At 31.1% G+C, this 11,609-nt stretch overlaps 1 long non-coding RNA gene across 1 annotated transcript; it reads left to right on the forward strand.

Moving 5' to 3' along the window:
• Nucleotides 1-210: 210 nt before the first annotated feature.
• LOC102667626 (uncharacterized) lies at nucleotides 211-10,670 on the forward strand. The gene is made up of 6 exons (XR_003267949.2): nucleotides 211-344; nucleotides 1,380-1,415; nucleotides 1,545-1,570; nucleotides 1,699-1,748; nucleotides 6,130-6,231; nucleotides 10,252-10,670. It is a non-coding gene; the product is annotated as an uncharacterized lncRNA (long non-coding RNA).
• The last annotated feature ends 939 nt before the right edge of the window (nucleotides 10,671-11,609 follow it).

Consider the following 11,609-nt stretch of genomic DNA (forward strand, 5'->3'; position numbering starts at 1 on the left):
AAACTAATGTGTTTAATTTTAATTTCTTTTTCAGGTTTAGACATGTTGTATCTTTATCTCTATAATAAAAAGAACATCAAAACACACACGTGTTGGCTTCTCCATTTTTTGTTATTTTTTCATTCCTTCTCCTTTGCAAACAAAAGTCTTCTGTTGAGGTTCAAACACTTCTATGCTTTCTTCTAGGTCTCTTCCTTCAAAATTCAAATTCAAATTTTAATTTTAATTTTGGGCTTCACCTTTTCTTGATTTTCTATCCCTCATTTTAATTCTTATTCATCTCTCTCTTCTACACTTCCTTCTCCTTCTCTTCGTCGATCCCACTCTTGTCTTAGTCCGTGCAGGTAATTTATTTTTTGTTTTGTGTTTGTTTGAGTGAAATTGGAGTTCACTCCAAAGTCAAAATTTTTGTTTACTTTGTATTTGATTTTGTTGTTGCTGCAAAATGTTTGGCCCAACAAGCATGAGAAACTTTGTGAAAGGGAGCACACGATTTATGAGCTGGAAAGGAAAATGAAAAGAGAAAGACAGAGTTCCATACTACTAAATTAGACAATGAAGCAGTTTGTTGAAAGCTGTTAGCTTAAGGATAAGCAATCATATTCAAGAAAATATTTGTTCATTTACAGGGTAAAACATTTTGTAGAATGGAGCGTGATCATTCAGAAGCTGAACGAGCTTAGCATATAAAACATATACATGATCTGCAAGAACATATTCAAGACAAAGATAAGAAACTTATTGAGTTGTAGGAACAAGTAGGCAACCTCTTTATTTATATAATAATTTGTTCATTAACAATTTTCAAAATAGGAAATGACCAAAATAGGAAATGATTATATATTATATATATTTGGAAACTAATTAAGGAATGCTTAAAAAGGATAAATCAAGAGTAAAGGAAGGTGTTGTCATCTCAATCTAAATGCCAAAAGTCAATGAAACTTCTTTATATTATGAACCAAGTTTGTAATAGGAGACTTTTGTACCAGAGCTTCTTTAATCCTTAAATATTATTACAATAAAATTCATGTTAATTTTTTGTGGTGGGCTTGTGGTCTAACTTATCTTACATATAATTAGTGATTACATGATAATTTTTCCACATATTTCATGGCTTTCCACTTATATGAATATGCAACCTATGTTGAATCATAATGAGTAAACCTGGGGATTTTCCTACTAGGATTTCATTGATGGCCTTCTGAATCATTATTTTTGGCTTAATGTTTTATTGGACCTATCTCATCTATACCTTGTATTAATTTTTTAGTTATTTAAAAAAAGAAACCGGAAGTCTCATTTTTTATATATATATTTTTTATTCTTCTATTCTTTCAACTCACCAGACCTAAGTCCATTTTTGAACATCTTTGCAGACCCTGAAAAAGGACATCCATCAAGAGTATCACGAGGTGGTTGAGAGACATGTTTTTACAAGTTTGAGTTGTTTACTCATTAGTGGTTGTATTCTATTTTATACCATTGATTTTCATTCAAACAGAGTTAATTTGTTTTTATTCTATGTTTTTCATGATTTTCAGTTACGGGCACAAGAGCTGATGAGGAGGTATTCTTTCTTTTCTTAACTATTATTCATCAATTGATGATGCAAAGCTGATGGATATGTCTTTTAAAAGTTTGTCTTCTAATCACATAACTATGTACAAACAATTGACAAATTAATAGAAACTGTAGATATTGAACAAATTTTCCAGAAGGCTATTTAGGAACAAGGACAAGGCCAGGTTCATATCTTCCTCTTGCTTTCTCCTTCAATTCCTCCTCAAATGCATATTCAACTTTTTATATTATCCAATATCAACATGAATATCATTCACTCATTTAAACCCACCATTCCTACATTGTCAATAATTCAATCCTTCAAAATAAACCCACCATCTTAATTTGTTTATTTTGTTGGACAAGTGACCTCAATAACTTAAGAAGGAGGTGAATTAAGTTTCAAAATTTTTCCACTAACAAATTTTAATCCCCTCTTTAAATGATATATGATAGATTTAAAGTACAGAAGAAGTAACAGTAATCAATTTAATTGATGTTCTTTAAATGTGCAAGACAAAATCAATTGCAATAAAGTAAATGAGATAAGGGAAGAAAGAATTGAAACTCGATTTATACTGGTTCAGCCACTTTCCGTGCCTGCCTTCAATCCTCAAGCAACCCACTTGAGATTTCCACTATCTTTATAAAACTCTTTTACAACTTCTGAACCACCTAGGGATCCATTTCCCTTGTGTTCAAGATTATCATAATTCAAGAGACAAACAGTCCCTTGATCACAACAAATATTTTTCATAAAGTACAAATGTTTTTCTCTCTTTTAGAGAAGATAATACAAGTTGAAGATCTTAGAAGAATACTCAAATGATTTGCAAGTGCTTGACCAATGATTTGTTTCTTGAGAGAATAAGATAATAAGGTTCTTAAAAACTCTAAAGATTTTCGTAGACAAGTCACATATTTATAGGCCTTTGATGACTTTTCAAAAACTTATGAAGAGATGTGACTTTTCAGAATATATTTCAAAAATTATCTTACTGGTAATCGATTACAACTTATTAGTAATCGATTACACAAATACACATTGAGGGGTCATGACTTTTCAATTTGAATGTCTGAAGTTTTGTTATTGGTAATCGATTACAGGAAAGTGGCAATCAATTACAATATTTAAATTTCAAATTTCAAACTTCTTTTTGAATAGTTTTTATTGTAATCTATCTCTGGTAATCGGTTACTAGGCATTGTAATCGATTACCAGTGGAAAAATTGTTATTTCAGAAATGATAAAATATTTTAAAACCCTTTGTGATTATTTTGAAAATCATGTTTTGAGGCCAAACTTTTTCAATCAATAAGAGATTCTTTTAGCATGTAGATGCACTATGTCCTTTCTTACCACAATAAAAATATGTAAAGAAAGGAGACTATTCTTTTTAGTAGATGCAAATAAGTTTTTGTACAATTTTTGTTGTTTGTTAGGTCTATATCCTAATCCAGCCTTATCAAACACACATCTTTGCTTTCCTAGTATAATGTCTAAATTATTTTTGCCAATAGTAAATTTGGCAAGAGAATTTTTCAGATCTTTGATTTCTTCTTTAAATTTGTTAGAACATTTACATGAGTTAGATGCTTCATTACTATCTTGTATCAATTTTATGGTAGAAAATTGTTTTGTATCAATTGGTTTTAAAGTTTTGACTTCAGTTCTAAGATTTTCTAATTCTTCATTTAATTTCAAAATTTCTTTTTCTAAATTTGAAATAGTTTTCTTAGAAAATGAAACTAGTTTGGCAAGTTTGATTGATTCTTTATGTAAGTCATTGAATGCATCTTGAAGTTCATAAAAGGAAATAGATAAGTTATTGTCAGAAGATGTTACCTCTTCTTCGCTTTCATAGTTTTTGGCCATGAGACTTAGATTCACGACTTCATTTTCAGAGTCGCCAGATGAATCCATATCGTTATCTTCCCAAGTGATGTAAGCTTTCTTTGCTTTCTTATCTTTGCAGGTTTTCTTGTCAGATTTTTCCATTCTTTTCTTGAAACTAGGGCAATCAACTCTCAGATGTCCAATTTGATTACATTCATAGCACTTTGGAATAGAAGATGAATCTTCTCCTTTTTTCTTTGAATCGAAGTTTGTTCTTCTTTGATTTCCTTTGTTCCTTAGAAACTTATTGAATCTCTTTACGAAGAACTGAAATCATCTTCTTCTTCTATTTCATTCAAGTCCTCTTTGTCACTTTCTTCTTGAATAAAAGATGAGGCTTTAAGTGCAATTCCTTTCTTTTTCTTTTCATTTTCTTCATGTTGGTTTAGTCTCTTTAGTTCCATTTCGTGTTCCTGAAGCTTTCCAAAAAGAGTTGCAAGAGACATGTTAACGAGAGCTCTCGATTCTACGATTGCAGTTACCTTTGGTTGCCATTCCCTGCTTAAACATCTTAGTACTTTGTTAATGAGATCCTCGTTAGGAAATATCTTTCCTAATGATGCAAGATGATTAACTATATGTGTGAATCTATTTTGCATATCATGTATGGTCTCATTTTGGTTCATTCTAGAAAGTTCATATTCATGTGTTAGGGAGTTTATTCTAGATCTCTTTACATCAGTTGTTCCTTCATGGGTTACTTGTAATGTATCCCACATTTCTTTTGCATTCATACAATTTGATACTCTAAAGTATTCATCTATGCCTAATGCAGAGGTAATTATGTTTTTGACCTTTAAGTTATATTGTACCCTTCTTCTTTCCTCTTCATCCCATTGTTTCCCGGGTTTTTCTATAGTTGCATTTGCTACTACCATTGTAGGGATGTAAAGACCGATTTCAATGGCTTCCTAGATGTTTAAATCTATATCCTCTATGAAGATTTGCATATGGATTTTCTAGTAATGATAACCCACACCATTAAATATAGGAGACCTATTAATGAAATTTCCTTCAGGAAATAGAAAGTTTGACAAGACTGTAATTATTCTTGAAGTTTCTAAACTTTATACAAGAATCAAGCTCTGATACCACTTGTTGGACAAGTGGTCTCAATAACATAAGAGGGGGGAGGAGGTGAATTAAGTTTCAAAATTTTCCCTCTAACAAATTTTAATCCCCTTTTTAAATGATGTATGATAGATTTAAAGTATAGAAGAAGTAGCAGTCATCAATTTAATTGATGTTATTTAAATGTGCAAGACATAATCAATTGCAATAAAGTAAATGAGATAAGGGAAGAAAGAATTGCAAACTTGATTTATACAGGTTCGATCACTTCCCGTGCCTACGTCCAGTCCTTAAGCAACTCACTTGAGATTTTCACTATCTTTGTAAAACTTTTTTACAACTTCTGAACCACCTAGGGATCCTTTTCCCTTGTGTTCAGGATTATCACAGTTTAAGAGACAAACAGTCTCTTGATCACAACAAATCTTTTTCAGAAAGTACAAATGTTTTTCTCTCTTTTAGAGAAGATAATACAAGTTGAAGATCTTAGAAGAATACTCAAATGATTTGCAAGTGCTTGGCCAATGATTTGTTTCTTGAGAGAATAAGACAATAAGGTTCTTAAAAACTCTAAAGATTTTCGTAGATAAGTCACATATTTATAGGCCCTTGATAACTTTTCAAAAACTTATGAAGAGATGTGACTTTTCAGAATATATTTCAAAAATTATCTTACTGGTAATTGATTACACAGTTACACATTGAAGGGTCATGACTTTTCAATTTGAATTTCTGAAGTTTCGTTATTGGTAATCGATTACAGGAAAGTGGTAATCAATTACAGTATTTAAATTTCAAATTTCAAACTTCTTTTTGAAAAGTTTTTATTGTAATATGTCTCTGGTAATCGATTACCAGTGGAAAATTCTTATTTCATAAATGATAAAATATTTTAAAACCTTTTGTGATTATTTTGAAAATTATGTTTTAAGGCCAAACCTTTTCAATCAATAAGAGATTCTTTTAACAAAAATAAACTAAGTCTTATCTTTCTGTTGATCTTGTTTTCTTGATCTTGAATTTTGACTTGAAGTAATCTTATGTTGCTTACACCTTGGCATCATCAAAACCTTTATACACATACATTCACACATTTATATAATATTTCCTTTGCTAGCCACCATTATTTTTTCATGTAACATGTTTCAAAATAGGAAATGACCTAGTGCAAGCTCTATGACTTAAAAGCCAATTTTTTATTTTAACTTTTCTTTTTCAGTCACATATATAAGGCTGATCAAGAGCCACTTTAAATATTATAGAACATTGTTAGTCCTGAAGGTAGCTTTTATCAAAGTTTTTAGCTCATAAGGATAAACAAATCATACCTTCAATCAATATTTTTAATTATAAGATTCTGATATCATTCTCATTCTCATGCTTTGGACCAAAATAATGATAATAATCCATTGTTGGTACGGGAAGCTAATTCTTACCCAAGAGGAAGCCGTTGAAGCCTATGACACTGTTGTTATTAAATTCGAAGGAGTTAATGTTGTCATTAACTTTGATATAACAAGATATGACGTGGAAAAAATTATGAAGAGCAATAACCTTCTTAGCAGTGAACAAGCTATTTGTTTTTGTTTCCTTTTCAGCTAAAGAAAGGCGTAGATGGATTGTCTGGCAACTTTGCAAGGTTGGATTCACAAATTTCAAGTGTTGGTCAGACAACAACAAAGATAGGTGATCATCTCCAGGTAGAGAGTTCTTCTATTAGTCGACTATGTTTGATGGATGGATTTTGATCTTACATTTTTTTGTATTATTATGTTTTATAGGTTGGTCGGTTACTCCTTTGCCTTTGAAATATAATCATTTTTCTAATTTTTAATTCTGTTATATTTTTTCAAAGTGCAGATGCTCAACGAAAAACTTCTAATCAAAGAATTGAGTTGATAAAAGTAATACCAGTTTGTTCCTTTTTTTAAAAAAAATTTACCATCATTTGTGTTAGGAAATTTACCTATCATTGTTAATTTCTACAATACTTAATGGAATTCAATAGCAACCTAGGCGACCTGATGGAGCTTTCACCTCTTTTTTCTGATGATAGTCGTGTTGTTGATGCTGCTTCGATTGCCCAAAAATTATGTAAAAATTAAGATTCCTTTTGAATGTTATACAACTCTTTAACCAAATTATGTCAATGCTATGCAATTATGTTTATTTTTAGGGTCATTTGCTAAAGAAGATATAAGAAGACATGAAACACCTGTCCCATTAGCTATAGGTGTAGAAGCAAGATTCATTGCTTCATGATGATGAATCAAGATTGATTCAAGGTGTTTTGATGATAACAAAGATGATGACAAAAAGCCCATGAGAATGATTTCAAGATTCAGTCAAGAACAATTCAAGAATCAAGAGAAAGATTCAAGAGAAGTTTCAAGTTTCAAGTTTTCAAGAATCAAGAATCAAGAATAATCAAGAACAAGATTCAAGACTCAAAATTCAAGAATCAAGAAAAGACTCAATCAAGATAAGTACTGAAAAGTTTTTCAAAACATTGAGTAGCACATGAATTTTTCACAAAACCTTTTACCAAAGAGTTTTTACTCTCTGGTAATCGATTACCAGTTTATTGTAATCGATTACCAGTAGCAAAGAGTGTTTTCAAAAAGCTTTCAACTGAATTTACAACGTTGCAATTGATTTCAAAATGGTGTAATCGATTTCAATGATTTGGTAATCGATTACCAGTGTGTTTGAACGTTGAAATTCAAATTCAAATGTGAAGAGTCACATCCTTTCACAAGAATGTTTTGTGTAATCGATTACCAGTGATAAGTTTTGAATAAAAATCAAAAGATGTAACTCTTCCAATAGTTTTCAAGTTTTTCTAAAGGTTATAACTCTCCTAATGGTTTTCTTGACCAGACATGAAGAGTCTATAAAAGCAAGTTCTTAACTTGCATTTTAAAGACAATCGATTACAATCTTTTACATCCTTTGAATCTCTTGGAACATCCTCTTGAATTTCTTCTTCTTCTTCCTTTGCAAAAGCTTTATTAAGTTTTCTGGTTTTCCAAACCTTGAAAACAAAACTTTTGCTATTCATCTTTTTCATTCCCTTCTCCCTTTGCCAAAAAGAATTCGCCAAGGACTAACCGCCTGAATTCTTTTTGTGTGTCTCTTCTGCCTTTTCCAAAAGAACGAAGGACTAACCGCCTGAATTCTTTTGTGTCTCCCTTCTCCCTTGTCAAAGAATTCAAAACGACACAGTCTGAGAATTCTTTTGATTCTTCCATTTCCCATAAACAAAAGATTTCAAAGGACTAACCGCCTAAGAATTCTTTTGTTTCCCTCTTCACAAAGTTTCAAAGGACTAACTGCCTGAGAACTTTGTCTTAACACATTGGAGGGTACATCCTTTGTGGTATAAGTAGAGGGTACATCTACTTGGGTTGTTGTGACTGAGAACAAGAGAGGGTACATCTCCTGTGGATCAGTTCTAGTGGAGGGTACATCCACTAGGTTGTTCAAAGAGAACAAGGGAGGGTACATCCCTTGTGGATCTTTGCTTGTAAAAGGATTTTTACAAGATTGAAAAGAAATCTCAAGGACCGCAGGTCGCTTGGGGACTGGATGTAGGCACGGGTTGTTGTCAAACCAATATAAATCTCTTGTGTTTGTCTTCTTCTTCCCTACACTCTTTAATTTCTGCTGTGCAATTTAATTACCGCTTTTACTTTTGGTTAAATTTATATTTTTGTTCTTTACTTTCTTAACAGTATTGTAAAAGCCTAAAAAGGGTAAATTGTAATTAGTAAAGGTCATTAATAATTAATTCAACCCCCCCTTCTTAATTATTTCGAGGCCACTTGATCCAACAATAGGAAATGCAACTGCTAACTGCTAGCAGAGGATTAGCAGTAGCAGTTGCTAATTTACAGGACTACTACAATGGTCAGTATTTTACAAAAAACTTGAACCATAACTTATTATTAATATTTATACATTTTTGTCAAACAAAATAATTACAAGAATCAAAGTTGTACACAATTTTCTGTTAAAAACTATTGCAATATAGTTAGTTTTTTCTTTAGGAATATTATGACTGACAAAGTACATTATTCAATCTAATATTTTTTTTATCTGCTATGTTATTTACTTTCTATTGACTAGATAAAATGTTTAGCATGCTTTAAAAGTTGATTAGCTATGTCTAGGGGGAATATCAAAACTCACTTTGATTTATCGATGATGTTGAATATTTATGTGGTTATTTAACAGGTTCTTCCTATTAAGCGAATAGGCCATAATTAGACCATTTGTCATGTTAAACTTCTTTATGATCTTCTTATATTTACTATATTTTTTAATGACATTTACCGTATTTGTTACAGTGGCAATGTATAATTTTGAATAAAAACTTACTTTACTGAACAATGACGAGCTCACTTTTAATTTTCTAGAGGCACTTCTTTGTGCCTTTTTGTCTTTTGCTTTTATCCGTGTTGTGCATTCCTTATCTTGAAATGCTTGTGTCTAGATTTAAGGACATATGCTTTTATCATATCCTATCTTTCTTCAATATGGTGTGAGCAAAATGTAAACAATACTCAGGAATTAAATCACATGGAGTTTTTGTTTACTACATTTATCTTGTAATTGTAACTTCTTGGTTGGTTGTTTGGTGTTAGCTTCAGAGTCCTCTCTCTATATTTTCAATAGATTTTGAATACTTTGTTGTTTACTTTAGGCCCCGTGGCTTTTTTTATTTCCTTTTAATTTTTTATTTCCTTAATCTATGACTAACTTTTTCCATATGGGTGGTGGTGTTCGGTGGTGGTTGTGGGTGGTGGTGGTTGTGATAAGCTTCTTTTGTTGCTCTTTTTTTTTTCAAACTCTTTTTTTTCCTTTCTATTTTCACTCCGTCAATTCTAATATTTGATTACTTTTTCGGTTTGGGATTCTCAAATTGGCATAATGGTTGTATGACTAAAGAAATTGATGGCAAAAGAGAAATATTGAAGCTTGGAGTAAGAATTACATGTTTCTTCAAGTACATGTGAGATGCAAGTCTGATTTGTATACCTTTAATATGATGGTGCTCAGTAATATTGTTTTCAAGTCTTACTTAAGTTATTAATTTTGGGTGACAAGTTTTTAATTTGATACACTATTTTTTGGGTGAATCTTTGATATACTATTGAGTTTTATTATATTATAAAGTTTCAACTTCTCTTATTTTCATTTTTCTTCTTTGATGGTTGTGTGGCGGTTGAGATTAAAGAGATCATGAAAGGAATTTCATTGTGGGTATAGTTGCAATTTTGACAGATCTCAAAGTGTGGTTCATAGTGATTGATGGATGAATTTCTATTGGAAATTTTTTTCAGCCTTAAAGCTGAAGTTTAGATGTGTTTGTTTGTTGTAATTTTTTGTCTCTTCTATTTATATGTTTTTTTCTCATCATAACATATACATTTCTATTCTCATATAAGAAATTGAACCTTTTTTATTAAAGCATTGTTACTTGTATGTGATATGATATATGGTGTTGTTGTATGGGATTGGTTTAATGTTTGTTTCAGCCTTGCAATGATTGATTAGATCCTGTATACAAGATTTTTCTATCACACAAGCTGAAAAGTCAGCTTCCCCTAGGCACAACTTTGATGATACTCATATGAGTGTATATTTTTTATAACTAGGTTAATAGATTTATCTGGTCAACAAAATGTAATATTTATATTTTGTTTCAAAATATGCAGCAAACTGTATTTGGTAGTGTAGACTATGATCCTGAAATGTTGGAATGTTTCACACCAACCAAAAGGTTATCCTCTGAATCAAAGTTTCATGATGTTAGTGCGGAAGACCTTGCTTCTGTTCAGCTTTCAAGCTCGAAGCTATCTAAACAAATGAAAATTGAATGAATTAGCAAGTTAGTAGATAATTTTTTGGTGCAATTGTGATTTCCAGGGGTGGAAATTTCATTATGTAGCATTTTGGTTTACATATGATTTTGAAATAGGATTTAGATGAGTGAATCATTGGTGGGGAAACTGTATTTTTTTTGTGTGACTTTTATGGGTACATTTAGCACATCTGTTTAAAGTTAAGGGTTTCATCCCTTTTGGTTTGTAATCGCATATCTTTTAATTTCATATCTAACTATATTTTCATATTACTTATAGTTTAATGGTCTATATATAAAAGTCTGATATTTACAATTTATTAAGTTCTTAAAATGGGAGTGATTATTTTTAAGTTATTTATTCGAATGAATGATAACAAGTAGTAAAACAAGAGCACGTGGTTACATATAGATGTGTTAACATCTAAACCATAAGAACCCAACATATATAAGCTAGAGTAAGAAATAACATATATGTTGCCACTTCTTAATTAGGATAGCAAATAAAAACGGTTTTCATCTTCAAAGTTATTTTTTTCTTCCAAACAAGATGTTGACATAATTAATCTCTTGTCACTTTATATGACAGATTTTCACTTCCTGTTAGTCCCAACACAAATAAAAGGTCTCAATATATGAGTATATCTTTACATTCATAATATGACTAATTTGAATATGTCAAATTGAAGCATATATGATCTTTGCATGTAGTGTGATGATAACCCAAAGACATTTGTCTTGTTATGAATATTTTAATTATTCTTAATGATATTAAGTGATTTGATAACACATATTTACTAGAGGCTATTTTTCTGTGTTGGCAGGCTATACCAGACTATTTGTGCCCCATCTTTGGTTAGCTACTTTTGTTCTCTCACGTGCATCAAGAAAAATAGAGAGTTGTAGTTGTTGTGTCCTCTTCTCTTCTACTACTTTTCACGAAGTTGCAACAAAAGGCTTCTCTTGCTTCTCTCTTTCAGTTCTTCTTTAGATAGAACCCACTCATTTCATCAAGAAGCAGGTATGATCTATTAGCATTATATTTGAAATTACTTTACTCTATGTCTTTCTTTGTTAGTGATTTCTTTAGTGTTTAGTTTCTGACCTGGTCTCATTTCTCCATCTTATTGTTACTTATTATTTGAATGCCAGATATGATGGCTTTGTCTCTGCTACGACAAATCCAACTCAAAGATATACACCCTGGCTTCC

The sequence above is a fragment of the Glycine max genome, chromosome 8 (genome assembly GCF_000004515.6).
Source record: "Glycine max cultivar Williams 82 chromosome 8, Glycine_max_v4.0, whole genome shotgun sequence".
Taxonomy (NCBI): Eukaryota; Viridiplantae; Streptophyta; class Magnoliopsida; order Fabales; family Fabaceae; genus Glycine; species Glycine max.